The 13,019-nt window shown below is 36.9% G+C and overlaps 1 protein-coding gene across 6 annotated transcripts in view; it reads left to right on the top strand.

Moving 5' to 3' along the window:
• Window positions 1-13,019, top strand: part of LOC128869739 (protein crumbs) — a 96,543-nt gene that overhangs the window by 49,895 nt on the left and 33,629 nt on the right. The window lies entirely within an intron of this gene.

Raw genomic sequence — 13,019 nt, 5'->3', positions numbered from 1 at the left:
CGAATTCAGGACAGGGCAGTCGGGTCGGCGCGCACAAACTTAAATGCAGTTGTTTGTTGGTTTGTGTGATATGTTGTGTGGTTTTGCAGCAAATCCATGTTAGCTGTACAAATAGAACATTTCACACCAGCCGAATGCCGCCCAACTCTGGCTGCCACCATTCATTAGTTTGCTTATGACCCACCATTGTTTGTGCGGTTCGATGTTGATAGATTGGTTGTCATTGTTAGGCTGCACCTATAGTTGTTTTTATTGCTCATATGTGTATATGTAGTATACCTATTGCTATAATGATGTTGCGATTAAAGGTTAGACTTCGCGTTTCACGGTTTGCTCCATTCATCCAAGACTACATTATCCACAACTTAACACACATTTCGCTGTTCCACATATGTGTGTGTGTATGTATGCATGGTCGCTGGCATCGGAGGCATAAGTATTGTCACAGCAATGGGAGCAATGGAGAACAAGTGACTAGGTTAGCTAGTCAACTGTACAACCAGTACACTCTAAATCTATTTTTGCAGTTAACTGTGTTTTTTTTTTTTTGGCTGTTTTGTTTCGAAAAACGAATTTCGCTCACATGCATATGTTCACATATATGTACAGTAGCGGTCAAAATAGTAGTAGCGCGACATATTGCCAAATTTTGACGCTTTTTTCATTTTTTTTTGTAATTTTTTACTACATACCTACTACAACAAAGACCAATTTATAAAAATCAACAAATGTCCATCAAAAATTCAAACTTTTTAGTCAGATTTTTTAGGAAAGTTTTAGATACACAGTTTTGTAGCCCATTTAATTGTGATATAAGAACAAGTTTTGCAAATTTGAAGCGGCTAAAAAAATCGAGCTTTTTTTATACGGGTACAATCATGACTTGGTAAATTTAACAAAAATTGCTGATTTTTCGATTTCGCTAAAATTCATGCTCAATTTGACAGAAATGGACTTAAATTTGTATTTAATTTTTTTCTTAGAAGTTATGGATCTGAAAAAAATCAACCTCATACACATACCTATATCAGGTCAGTTCGTAAGGTCGTGCGTTTTTTAAAGGTGATTTTAAAATTAATAAAAAATAATGTTGAAAGTATTTATTAATCAATTATATATTTTCCTTCATTATTTACAATGTCTTTCCAACGTTTAGGCAAATTTTTAACTCCCTGCTCAAAAAATTGTTTGTCCTTGGAGCCAAAATACGCTTCGATATCCCTTTTTATAGCTTCTTTTGAGGAGTAGTTCTTGTTACTCATACGGGATTGAAGTCCACGGAAAAGGTGATAATCACAAGGTGCAATATCCGGAGAGTATGGTGGATGCGGCATTAGCTCCCATCCGAGCTCGTTCAGCTTGCCTAATGTTTGTCTTGCGGTAGGAAGTCTTGCGATGTCGTGGTGAAACAAAACTTTGCGTCTATTCACTAAAGACGGTCGATTTTTGTTAAGTGCCTCATTCAGGTTTGATAGCTGATGGGAATAATAATCAGCAGGTATCGTCTGGTTTGGTTCCAGAAGTTCATAATAAACAATACCGCCCATATACCACCAAATAGACAGGAGAATCTTCTTGGGGTGAATGCCATCGCTAGGGGTTGGTTCTGGTGTTTCATCTTTATCTAACCATTGGCGTTTGTGAACACGATTATTAACTATACGGTTCAAAAAAACTTTCATTTTCAAGCCATTGCAGTAGCTGAGAATACACATTCACTCTCTGCTGAAGGTTGGCGACGGAAAGTCTGTACGGCACCCATTTTCTATGCTATGAAACCTTTTCCTACTGAACCAGGTGCCTGTGAACTGTTCCATGCGATGAATTTAACCTCTGAGCTATCATATCGACTGTCAAATTTGGCTCAGCTTCCACGAGTTCGAGCAAGGCGTCGGAGTTAAAGACTTCAGGACGACCATCACGCGGAGCATCCTACACGTCGCAGTTACCACTTCGGAATTTTGAAAACCACTTTTGCGCAGTCCTTATACTCACGGTATCCTCTCCGTGAACAGTGTTTATTTCTGCAGCAGCAGTTTTGCATTTTTAACATTTTTATAAAAAAATACAAAATATGCCTCCTATACGCGTTCCAAGATTCCATTTTATTTTTTAACAACAGGATTAAAATCACTTGTTGAATGCACTATATCAGAGAAAATATAAATAGTTCCGTTATTTTCCGCGAATCATTTTTTGTATGCAATCTTCTTCTTCTTAATTGGCGCTATAACCGCTTACGCGATTTTGGCCGAGTTTAGCAAAGCGCGCCAGTCGTTTCTTTCTCGTGCTAACCGGCGCCAGTTGGACACACCAAGTGAAGCCAAGTCCTTCTCCACCTGATCTTTCCAACGCAGAGGAGGCCGCCCCCTTCCTCTGCTACCACCAGCTGGTACCGCATCGAATACTTTCAAAGCCGGAGCGTTTGTATCCATTCGGACGACATGACCCAGCCAACGTAGCCGCTGGATCTTTATTCGCTGCGCTATGTCTATGTCGTCGTAAAGCTCATACAGCTCATCGTTCCATCGTCTGCGATATTCGCCATTGCCAACGTGCAAAGGTACAAAAATCTTACGCAGAATCTTTCTCTCGAACACTCCAAGCGTCGCTTCATCGGATGTTGTCATCGTCCACGCTTCTGCGCCATACGTTAGGACGGGCATGATGAGAGTCTTGTAGAGTGTTAGTTTTGTTCGTCGAGAGAGGACTTTACTGCTCAGTTGCCTACTTAGTCCAAAGTAGCACTTGTTGGCAAGAGAGATTCTACGTTGGATTTCAAGGCTGACATTGTTATCGGTGTTAATGCTGGTTCCTATTTTGTATGCAATACAAAAGTGAAATTATGGGTAAAATACGCACGAACTTATGAATTGACCTGATATTTCTGCCATGGAAAAGCTCCTCATAAAAAATATTTGCCGTTCAGAGTCAACTCAAAATTGTAGGTCCCTCCATTTGGGGAACAACATCAAGACGCACATAAAGGAGGAGCTCGGCTTAACACCCAAAAATGGTGTAAGCGGCAATGAAATAAAAACCATAAAAAATGTATAAATAAAAAGTGTAAACACAAGGGAACATAATGTTCGCCTAACATTAAAAAAGTTAATTTTTGTGATTGCAATTGGTTTTTTTTTTTTTCAAAATACTTTTCATGAAGTTTTATATAATTTTGTCTACGCTTAAACTGTTTGTGGAAGCGTTCGCGCCACTACCAAAAAACAAACGAACGAACCCCTCAACAGTTATTTTGGACGTCAAAAAACGTCGCCCATACACTTTATTTTATTTTTGTGTTGATTTGCGGGAGTAAAAATTAAGTCATTTGGGATGCACGGTGGATACCACATCAGCGCAATGTTTTCACTGGTCAAATAGGAATTGTCTTGCTGAAAATTGGTTCATATATTCGTTTCTGTCGAGCTTCATCGAAGGCTTCAGCTAAACGAATTGACCATCCAACTTTACTGCAAATTATCAGTTGTGCCGAAGAAACACACCACCATTGGTTTCGAAGTGCTCAATTTTGTTTAATTTAACTCGTCTTTGCAAGACCCATCTGGTCGATTACGGACTTATATGCATACATAGATCTAAGATTCGTCATTTGTTTATCTATTACACCCATCATGTGGTGCATTATGATACTTTTTTCTACATTTTGGTCTATTAACTTGTTTTCGAGTCAATACTCGGGTTAACTTCAGTATTGCGCCTTCAGTTTTATCGTATATCGTATCATATCGTAGTGCTTAGCAGGGAAAATTTGCGATAGCCAATTGGAGGAGGAGCTCGACCAAAGCACCTCACAAAGAGTGTAAGCACCAAAAAATTTGATTTTTTTTGGTTTCATTATTTTTATTCAAAATACGGCTCTTAACTATTATATGTAAAAAATTACATCATTTATATGTTCACCACGTCTACAGGCCGTAATACGAGAACTAAAATTTGCAAGGACTCGCTCACACGTTATCGCATTGAGTTACGCAATTCCGATCCAATTGTTGTGTTTCAGCTGGCTTAGTCATATAGAATTTACTTTTCAAAAAACTCCAGTCTTTTTTCTATCCTCCACTGAACCAGTTTCATGAAATTTGTTCACCAACTTTTGAATTGTCGACTCATTCGGACGATAATTCCACGAAAAATATTGTTGGGTTTCCATAATAACTTTGATTCTATAAAAACAAATTTGCTGAATTGTGAGGTGTTCATAATAACTTTCGCACTGAACAGTGTGTTCCTTAACATGTTCCCTGCCCTGCTGTTAATGAGGAGGTGTCATTTAGATACCATTTTTGGTAACCACTTAATAATTGTTTATAAAACAAATTTTTGTTTTCTCATTTCTTTTTTTTTTTTTGTTGAGAAAATACCATATATATTGTTTTCAGAATTATAAGTATTACAATTAATTCAATTTAAAAAAAATAGCTGTAAACAACATTACGCCACATTGGGGTTTCTAAGCATTCCGATTAAAAAGTTAAAAATTCTGATGACAATTTTTTGGAATCTCTAAAATTTTTGTGAATTTTAAGCATTATTTCAAACTTTGATTTATAAGAATTTTTATAAAAAACTTACGAAAAAAGGTAGCATGAAAAATATTGCGAATTATGGGATTAATTATTTGAGCACAAGTGTATGCAGGTATTTATCTACCCAAGTGTGTGTGCATATATGTAATTATGTGCAGATTTCTAAATTTTTATATGTCGGATACTTTTTTCTTAGAGCAATATGAATAGTTTATTGCTAACTTTCTTTTAATCTGATTTTCCTTAAGTCACGTTGGGTTATTTCCGTTGCAAACGCCCGTAATGAGCATATGAGCGTAATTTTGTTACAATTTTTTATTCTGTTTTACTTAATTCCGTATGTTTTTTTTATTTCTCATTTTGCTGGTAGTTCAGCAACTTGGTTTCAAAAGCCAAAAGTTTGGTTAATTAAATTCTGGTTTTCGGGCAATGACTTATAATTTCCGCTAAGTTCACATTGCTTCTTCCTTAGAATGCGTACATGTATGGGTGTACATGTATGTATATGTGTATATATTTACAATAATTTCATTTACTTATATGTATGCACGCATATGGTATATCTACGGCAATGGAAACAAGAACATAAACAAACCCGATTTAAATAGATTGAAGTCATAAATATTCATAGTTTTCAAAAAGGGTGACATGCGGCAGCCTTCTATTCTTATCAGTTAAATATTTACATATTATTCTCCAAGCATTTTTGTAGCATTTTCTCCATTCAACAGTCGGTTGTATACAAAATTAGCTTTGCATTGGTACATATGCATATATACAAACTTATACTATGGTAATCAAACTAGATGACGTTTTTTATAAATACATCTTATACCTGTTATTTATTCTTCCAAATCTATTTCTTCTCTTAGCCCAACTCCGACAAAATACACCAATGCCGCGTTTATTATTTTTTTTAGAAGTTTTTAAGCCTGATTTTTAAAAAAAATGTAAGCCTGATTTCCGAACTGGCCCGCAGGTCACAAAGAAATATTTTAATGGACTGGAAAATGTTTGCGCGAAATGAAATTCTGAGTTCATTGAAATATTGAAAAGTTTATTCAAACATTCTTAGATTTGTTTGTTATTATAGATTTGAAAAGGTGCACAACCGAATCATCATCATCATTATCTTATAAATCATCATTATCGGGTAGCTTAAGGGGGGAGCCTGCTTTAGAGGCTTCAAAAAATCGATTTTTTTGTGGAGTTTTTTGGGAAGGAAAGAAATATTCGATTAAAACGAAACTTTCTGGTCTTATTGTTATATATTTAAACAGTCTTCTAAAATGTTTACATTAAAATATATGTCATATTATACCTGGTACAAGCATTTTGCCGAGGCGCCTCGAGTGTGCATGTGTCATGCGGCGGGAAAGATGCAGGTCGCAATTTTCATCTGAAACCAAAAACCCAAAAAGTAATAAATTCAAAAATTTTTCGCTAATAAAAAAGAAATTAATTTTTTTGGGAAATCAAATTCACTTTAGATTGTTTAAAAAGTGAGCGCTAATCATAACTTTCTTAAGGTTTTTTAGGTTTAACTAGAAGAGAATTTAATTCCGAATACAATCAATGTTATCTCGTTTCGATAGGACGTTTAACTTTTTCCCCATCTTTCCCGCCAATTAAGAAAAATCGCAAAAATAAAAGACCGAGAAATTGCACTTCGAGCGATCCGGCCGCTCGTGTATCTGCTCGACGTTTGCTCACAATTTCTTCTGTAACTCCGAAAATATTTTGAATTTGCTTCTGAAATTTGAGTACACTTTCTTGGATAGCTTGGGAAGACATTTATGCACAAAAAAAAATCGATTTTTTCAAGTCTCTAAAGCAGGCTCCCCCACTAGCAGCTCGGGGAGAGCTTTAGCTTCGTTCACGATTCGTTTCCATGCATCTCGATCCAACAGTTCTCTAGTTTCTAACACCCAGTGTCCTCAACTCCATTAGAACTTGTTCAAACCATCTTAGTCTTGGACGTCCTCGCGCTTTAGGCGCTACGGGGTTATATGTCACGATTAATTTCTGGTGGCGGTCATCTCTTATGCGCAGTTTTTGGGACTTAATGTGTTTCATAAAACAAGTACCGATTCAAAAAAAATAACTTTCTTGCAGAAATGTTAACCCTGATATATGGTAGCTGTTATATCTGATATATAGACCAAAATCTGAAAACCAATACCACGAATATATAAAAGTATATACCGTAATTATGACGTAAAAAGGTAGGTATTGGAAAAGAGAGCGTGACACCCATATGAACTGAAATTCTCAAATCGATTTTCTCTGGAACCACAAAAGCTAAGCTAATTTTTTATTTATTTTCAAAACAATGTATCAAAAAGAATTTCGTGTTTTAATTTTACACTGCTACTTGATGGGGAAAAATATCGTTAAAGCGAAGCAATGGGTTGAAAACTGTTATAGTGATCCCGCTCCATCATAAACAACAATAAAAAATAGTTTGATGATTTCAAACGTGGTCGTAGAGACACCGATGATGCACAAGGCAATGAACGTCCACATGAAGTGGTAACAAAAGAAAACCTCAAAAAGTTCACAAAATCGGTTTGAATGATCGAAAAGTGAAGTTGTGTGCGCTAGCTGACAACGTAAAGATATCAAAAGAACGTGTTGGATTTATATTGCATAAGCATTTGACTATGAGAAAGCTCTGTTCAAAGTGGGAGTTGCGTTTATTCACTGTTTTGTTTCAAGACAACGCACTGTGCCACAAGTCAATCAAACCAATGGCAAAATTAACCTACATACATACACCGCACTCGTCAGATTTGGCTCCCAGCGACTACTCGCTCTTCGCAGACCTTAAAAAATGCTCGCCGGTAAGAAATTTCGCTCGAATGAGGGGGCTATCGCTGAAACTGAGAACTGATTTGAGGCAAAAGATAAATCGTGGCGCTGGAATGATTGCGTTGTTCCTGGTGAAAAAAACGTGTTTTGTTTGTTAAGATCGGGACTTTTCAGCCCATGTGTTATATTGTTTAGTTCAATTATAATTTGATAAAAACCTACTACTTACGAAGGAAATTGTTATTAGGCCAATTTTCGAGCACATGAGATACTAATATGTATAACTCATTAGCTTTCTATGAACTCTTCCTTTAGCAACTTATCACAAGGAACATCATTTTTATTATTTCCTTGACTCCAGACACATTTAAGAAATACGATGTCACACAAGCAGTTGAGTGGAGCTACAAATCTCTATATCAATAGAGATTTGACTTCCACAGTGAAAGGAATTCTAGAAATTTTTTTGAAAACAAGCGAAGGGTCGAAATCAAATTATAGTTCATTTATTTTCAGTCCCATGTCGTGTGATTGAATTTAATTTTTTTTCATTAGAAATAGAGTTTTTTATTATTTCATTATTAATTTTTCTTAGAATATAGATTTTTTAGAACGTGTTTTTTTCCTTTTATGTGCTCATATTTAGCTATGTACCCGGGTGTGTATCATTTCATTTCATTTGAATTTTTTTCACTTTTTAAAAATAAATATTTATATTTCTAAGAAGACTTCATAAAACAGGAAATATAAGAAGTTTTCTGCACAAATCTGACTCGTTATCAAATTTTATTCGTCGTAAATCATTTGTCACTCTATTAAACATTCGGAGGGCACCATACTAAGATAGCCGACGAAAAGAGTTAGCACTATATTCCTGATTTTCTAAAGACTTTGCAGCGGATTTTCGATTTTTTGATTTTGTTCTTGTATCAAGTCATGCATCATCACAAGTCATTCATCAAAGTGAGGTTCGTAGGAAGCAAGATTGATTGTATACAAGGTTTGGCCATCTGAAGCAAAATTTTGAAACTAACTTCAGCTGCCACGTCATCAGATATTCGACAGCAGAAAACACTCTTTCAAACAGTCGTTGTTCAGATGGCAACGAAGAAGGCTGCGTTATTTTTTCGCATATCACCAACACAATCTCAGTTTTTTCGTAAACAAACTGCTATCATAACACCGGTTACGTCAAGAAATCGACTAATTTCTCCGAAATCGCTGAGAGCCGGTTAACGGTCTGATATTAGCCATACCTCTCTATTATATGCATAAATCATGTAATCTGCGATCAATACATTCAGATCTTCTTTGCGATCAATACGACTCGAAAGTACAACTAACAAAACTATAGAACTCAAACCGGGAAATGAGATTCAGAAGACTCCTCCCCGTTTATATCCACCCCGTCGCAAGAGCATCTTTCTTGAGCCCACCATTAGATAAGATTGACAATCGGCGGCTTCACCGCGCTCGGCAAGGCTTGATAAACAGCTACAACAACAGGGACTAAGTTAGCACTGTACTGATAAGGCAGATTGCACGCGAATTTCAAATGATAACTCAGATTAAAACTACTAACTTCCAAAAGAGAGTGGTGAGTTATTTTCTATTTTGGATATAAAATGTGGATAGCACAGAATATATATATATATTGGTATATAAGCTCGGCCAAACACCCAAAAAGGGTGTACGCGCCAATTATATGGTGTGCGCCTTGATGTTGTTCCACAAATGGAGGGACCTACAGTTTCAAGCCGACTCCGGACTTCAGATATTTTTATGAGGAGCTTCTTCATGGCAGAAATACACTCGGAGGTTTGCCATTGCCTGCCGAGGGGCGACCGCTATTAGAAAAATGTTTTTTTTAATTTGGTGTTTTCACCGAGATTCGAACCGACGTTCTCTCTGTGAAAATCTAAGAAAAGCGCACAATCAAATTCACAAAACAAAAAACCAGTTTGATAGTTAGGAAACAGCCCTAAAAATAGCGAAATCCATGTGGCATGGAACAAAAATTTGGAAAAAAGCAACAACCGTTTTGTATTAAGAAAAAATATTATTGCTTATTTTCACAACCGGGATTCAGATGAAGGTCGATATGGAGGTCGAGTACTTCCTAGCGCGTTTGCAGCATTTGACCTACTTGCTAAATGTTGAGATATGATTTGAAATCAGTACGACACCTGTTTGATAGCACCTCTTTGCCCTCAGCAAACATATTAGTGCATACTAAGCGAATAAATAAGTACATATGATTGCACATTACGAATCTAAGTATATTTAAGTATCTGCGCATAAATAAACCCATAAGTACAGTACTCTGCTTTATACTTTTAGTAAATGCGATTTCATGTGACATTATGTTGCTCTGACATTTTCCACCTTTTTGGTTCAATAGGTCGCCTAAAATGTGTGCTTCCTACAAATTACTACTAGCACGCATACTCACTTACGTTTGTATGTGTTGACATACGGACAGTTCATACAGACATACAAGTACAAAATATACCGAAGTGCAAATATTTCGCACGTTTGCCTTTCGTTTTGTTATTATGCGTTGAACGCCGTTTAAATTATATTTCATTATTCGTTTAGAAAAGGCAAAAGTTTGAAAATGTATGCGTAAAACAAAACCCGAGTCATCAGTATGCTTAGCACTCACGAGGGAAGCATATTACTAATATATACATACTATAGTACATATACGTAAAATGTAACTTTGAAAGAAATGGAGAGGGAGTCCATGTTCCCTTTCTCACTGGGATTTTTATACCTATTCGCGTTCGCATACGTATTCTGGATCGCATTTGTATTTGCATTCATATTAGTACTGATAATCTTTCCCATTCCTATTCGTAACTGTATTCGAATCTGTACTTTCCATCCAAGTCCTTTTAGTATTCATATTCGGATTAGTATTTTTATTCATATTGGGTTGGGGAAAAAGAAATGTCGTATTTGTGATCGAAATTTGACGCTTTATTTAACGTACTTAGAATTATCCGATTCAAGTCAAATATGCCCCGTTTTGTTCGCAAACTTGTTGCCATTTAAAAGGTAACTTCATTATCCCCCCTTTGGTGGATAATTCCCTTCCAATCCCACGAAGCACACAGCAACACCTTATTGGCGGTCAATCCGGGCTTGGCGATGGTTTGGGCCGGCTCGCCGCTTCTCGACCACGATCTTTTTCGCTTGGCGTTGTCGTACGTGATCCACTTTTCATCACTAGTCACCATCCGCTTCAAAAATGGGTCAAGTTCGTTCCACTTTAGCAGAGAATCGCAAGCGTTGATTCGGTCCAAGAGATTTTTTTGCGTCAACACGTATGGCACCCAAATATCCAGCTTTTTTTGCAATCCAATCTTCTGCAAATCATTCCAAACGGTTTTGTGGTCTACATCTAGTTCCAAACTAATCGAGCGAATGCTCACATGTCGGTCTCTTTGGAAAATTTCAACGATTTTATCAGTCTCTACGACGATTGGCCTTCCAGTACGGGGTGTATCTTCGACATCTACTACACCAGAACGAAATCGATCGAACCAACGCTGTGCTGTGCGAATCGTTACATTATCAGGCCCATAAACTTCACAAATTTTTGCCGCCGCCTTCGTTGCATTTTTACCTCTAAGATAGTAAAAACGTAAAATATGACGAATTTCAAAGAGACACTTGTAGTACAGATTATCGTCTCCAAATCGCCGTTTAGAGTGACGCCGTTTAGTGTCGCGCTCAATTGACAAAATACGACATTACTTTTTCCTCAACTCAATATTAGTATTCAAAATCGGTGTCACTCGTATTCAGGTTCCCGCTTTGTATTTATATTCGCGAATGATAGAGCCTCGCTCTAGAGAAGCGAGAACGAAATTATGTTCACTTCGCTCAGGAGAAACCTGTATTAAAAGGAACAGGGTTTAAGTCCGTTGAAGCTGGTTACAAAGGACTATTTTCTAGGGACTCTTAATGTGAAAACTCATCCAAAATTTATTTCTATTGGTTTTCTGTTTATGATCTCAGCCGTAAAATAAAGTCCTTCAATGGAAGTCATAATTGCAGTTTCAAGAGCTCCAGAAACAAAATTAACTAATAATATTATTTTGAAAATATCGCAAATCTTTAATAGAACTCCTCCTCCAATTTATAGTTCCCGTTTTCATGTTGTCCTACAAATGAAGAGCCATATGAGTTTTATATCCCAACAGCAGATGATTTCTTTGAATGAGATTTTTCCCAGCATTCGCTAATAAAAAATAATTTTGGATCATTTTGATGATACATTTCTTACGCGGATAACTACATTCTCCGTATTCGAAACAAAAAATTGTGACGAGAGAAAGAAAATAATACACCGAGTCTGACTACAGATCATTTTCCACTCATTTTTATTATCCTGAGTATCTCACAGTGATCTTACAGCTTTTTCTCCCAATACCACGTTCCTAACCACAGTGTCAGACTCTCTAATGAAAGTTGAGAGATCCAAGTCAAAAAAGATATAAATATTAATCTACATAAAACCAGTTACGGTCGGGAATTCATATAAAATAAGTTAAGATATCTCACCCCCCTCGATTCACCTTAATAGGCAGACACGTCCAGCGTGATATGATTTCCCACCGTCTATGCCATTGTCCCATACTATACAAACGAAGATTCGGCATCCTAAGTGTGCAATTGTTTAATTAATTTAAAATCAGGGGCTTTCTAAAGTGTGTCATCGCTTCATATTTATTTAGGAGAGATCAAGACAAGTTCCTTCTGCGGCATACCTATGGACTATGGGCCTGAGTGCGTCTCATAGTGGGCAACCGCTACAACCTAACCTAACCTTACCAACCTTTAGACATTGGTGACATTCTGTGTCGGTAGGTAACATATACCCAATTGACGCAGATCCAAACGTAGCAGATTATGAGCGGTAAGAAATCTTAAATCCCCATTTCGCAATAAGGTCAGTTTTAATTTGTCTACTATCAACAAAGTGATAGTTCTTTAGTCACTCCCGCGGTTTATGACATTTCAATGATTAATCTATTATTTTCTATTCGACCACAGAAGAAACCGTAACTACCATTCAGCGTATTCAAATTCAAGAGCAACAGTGACCTTGAAGCAATAAATGTTAAAACAAAAATTGGCTCTTATAGGTGTCGACCGCAGTTTAGTTTGGTTTTAGCGAGCCTCCGGGGACATTTCTGTTACTGAAAACTTCTTAAAACACCCATTTGCCATTTTGGGTCGCCCGCAGTTTAGTTTGTTTGTGGCGAGCCTCCGGGGACATTTCTATTACTCAAAACTTCTTAAAACACCCATTTGCCATTTGGGGTCGCATGCAGTTTAGTTTGGTTGTGGCGAGCTTCCGGGGATATTTCTATTACTCAAAACTTCTCAAAATACCCATTTGCCATTTGGGGTCGCCCGCAGTTTAGTTTGGTTGTGGCGAGTCTCCGGGGACATTTCTGTTACTCAAAACTTCTTAAAACACCCATTTGCCATTTGGGGTCGGCGTAAAACTCTAGGTCCTATATTTGTACGACAACATCAAGATGCACTCTATTAACTGGAAACGAAAAATGTATGCATGAACTTACTATCGCCAGAATAGTTTCTCCAACTTAGTTACCATAATAAAATTAGTTTTGAAAAGTCTTC

Source organism: Anastrepha ludens, chromosome 2, assembly GCF_028408465.1.
Source record: "Anastrepha ludens isolate Willacy chromosome 2, idAnaLude1.1, whole genome shotgun sequence".
In the NCBI taxonomy this organism is placed as follows: domain Eukaryota; kingdom Metazoa; phylum Arthropoda; class Insecta; order Diptera; family Tephritidae; genus Anastrepha; species Anastrepha ludens.
Note: the sequence above shows the minus strand (reverse complement) of the source record. Positions and strands in the feature narration are given on the sequence as shown.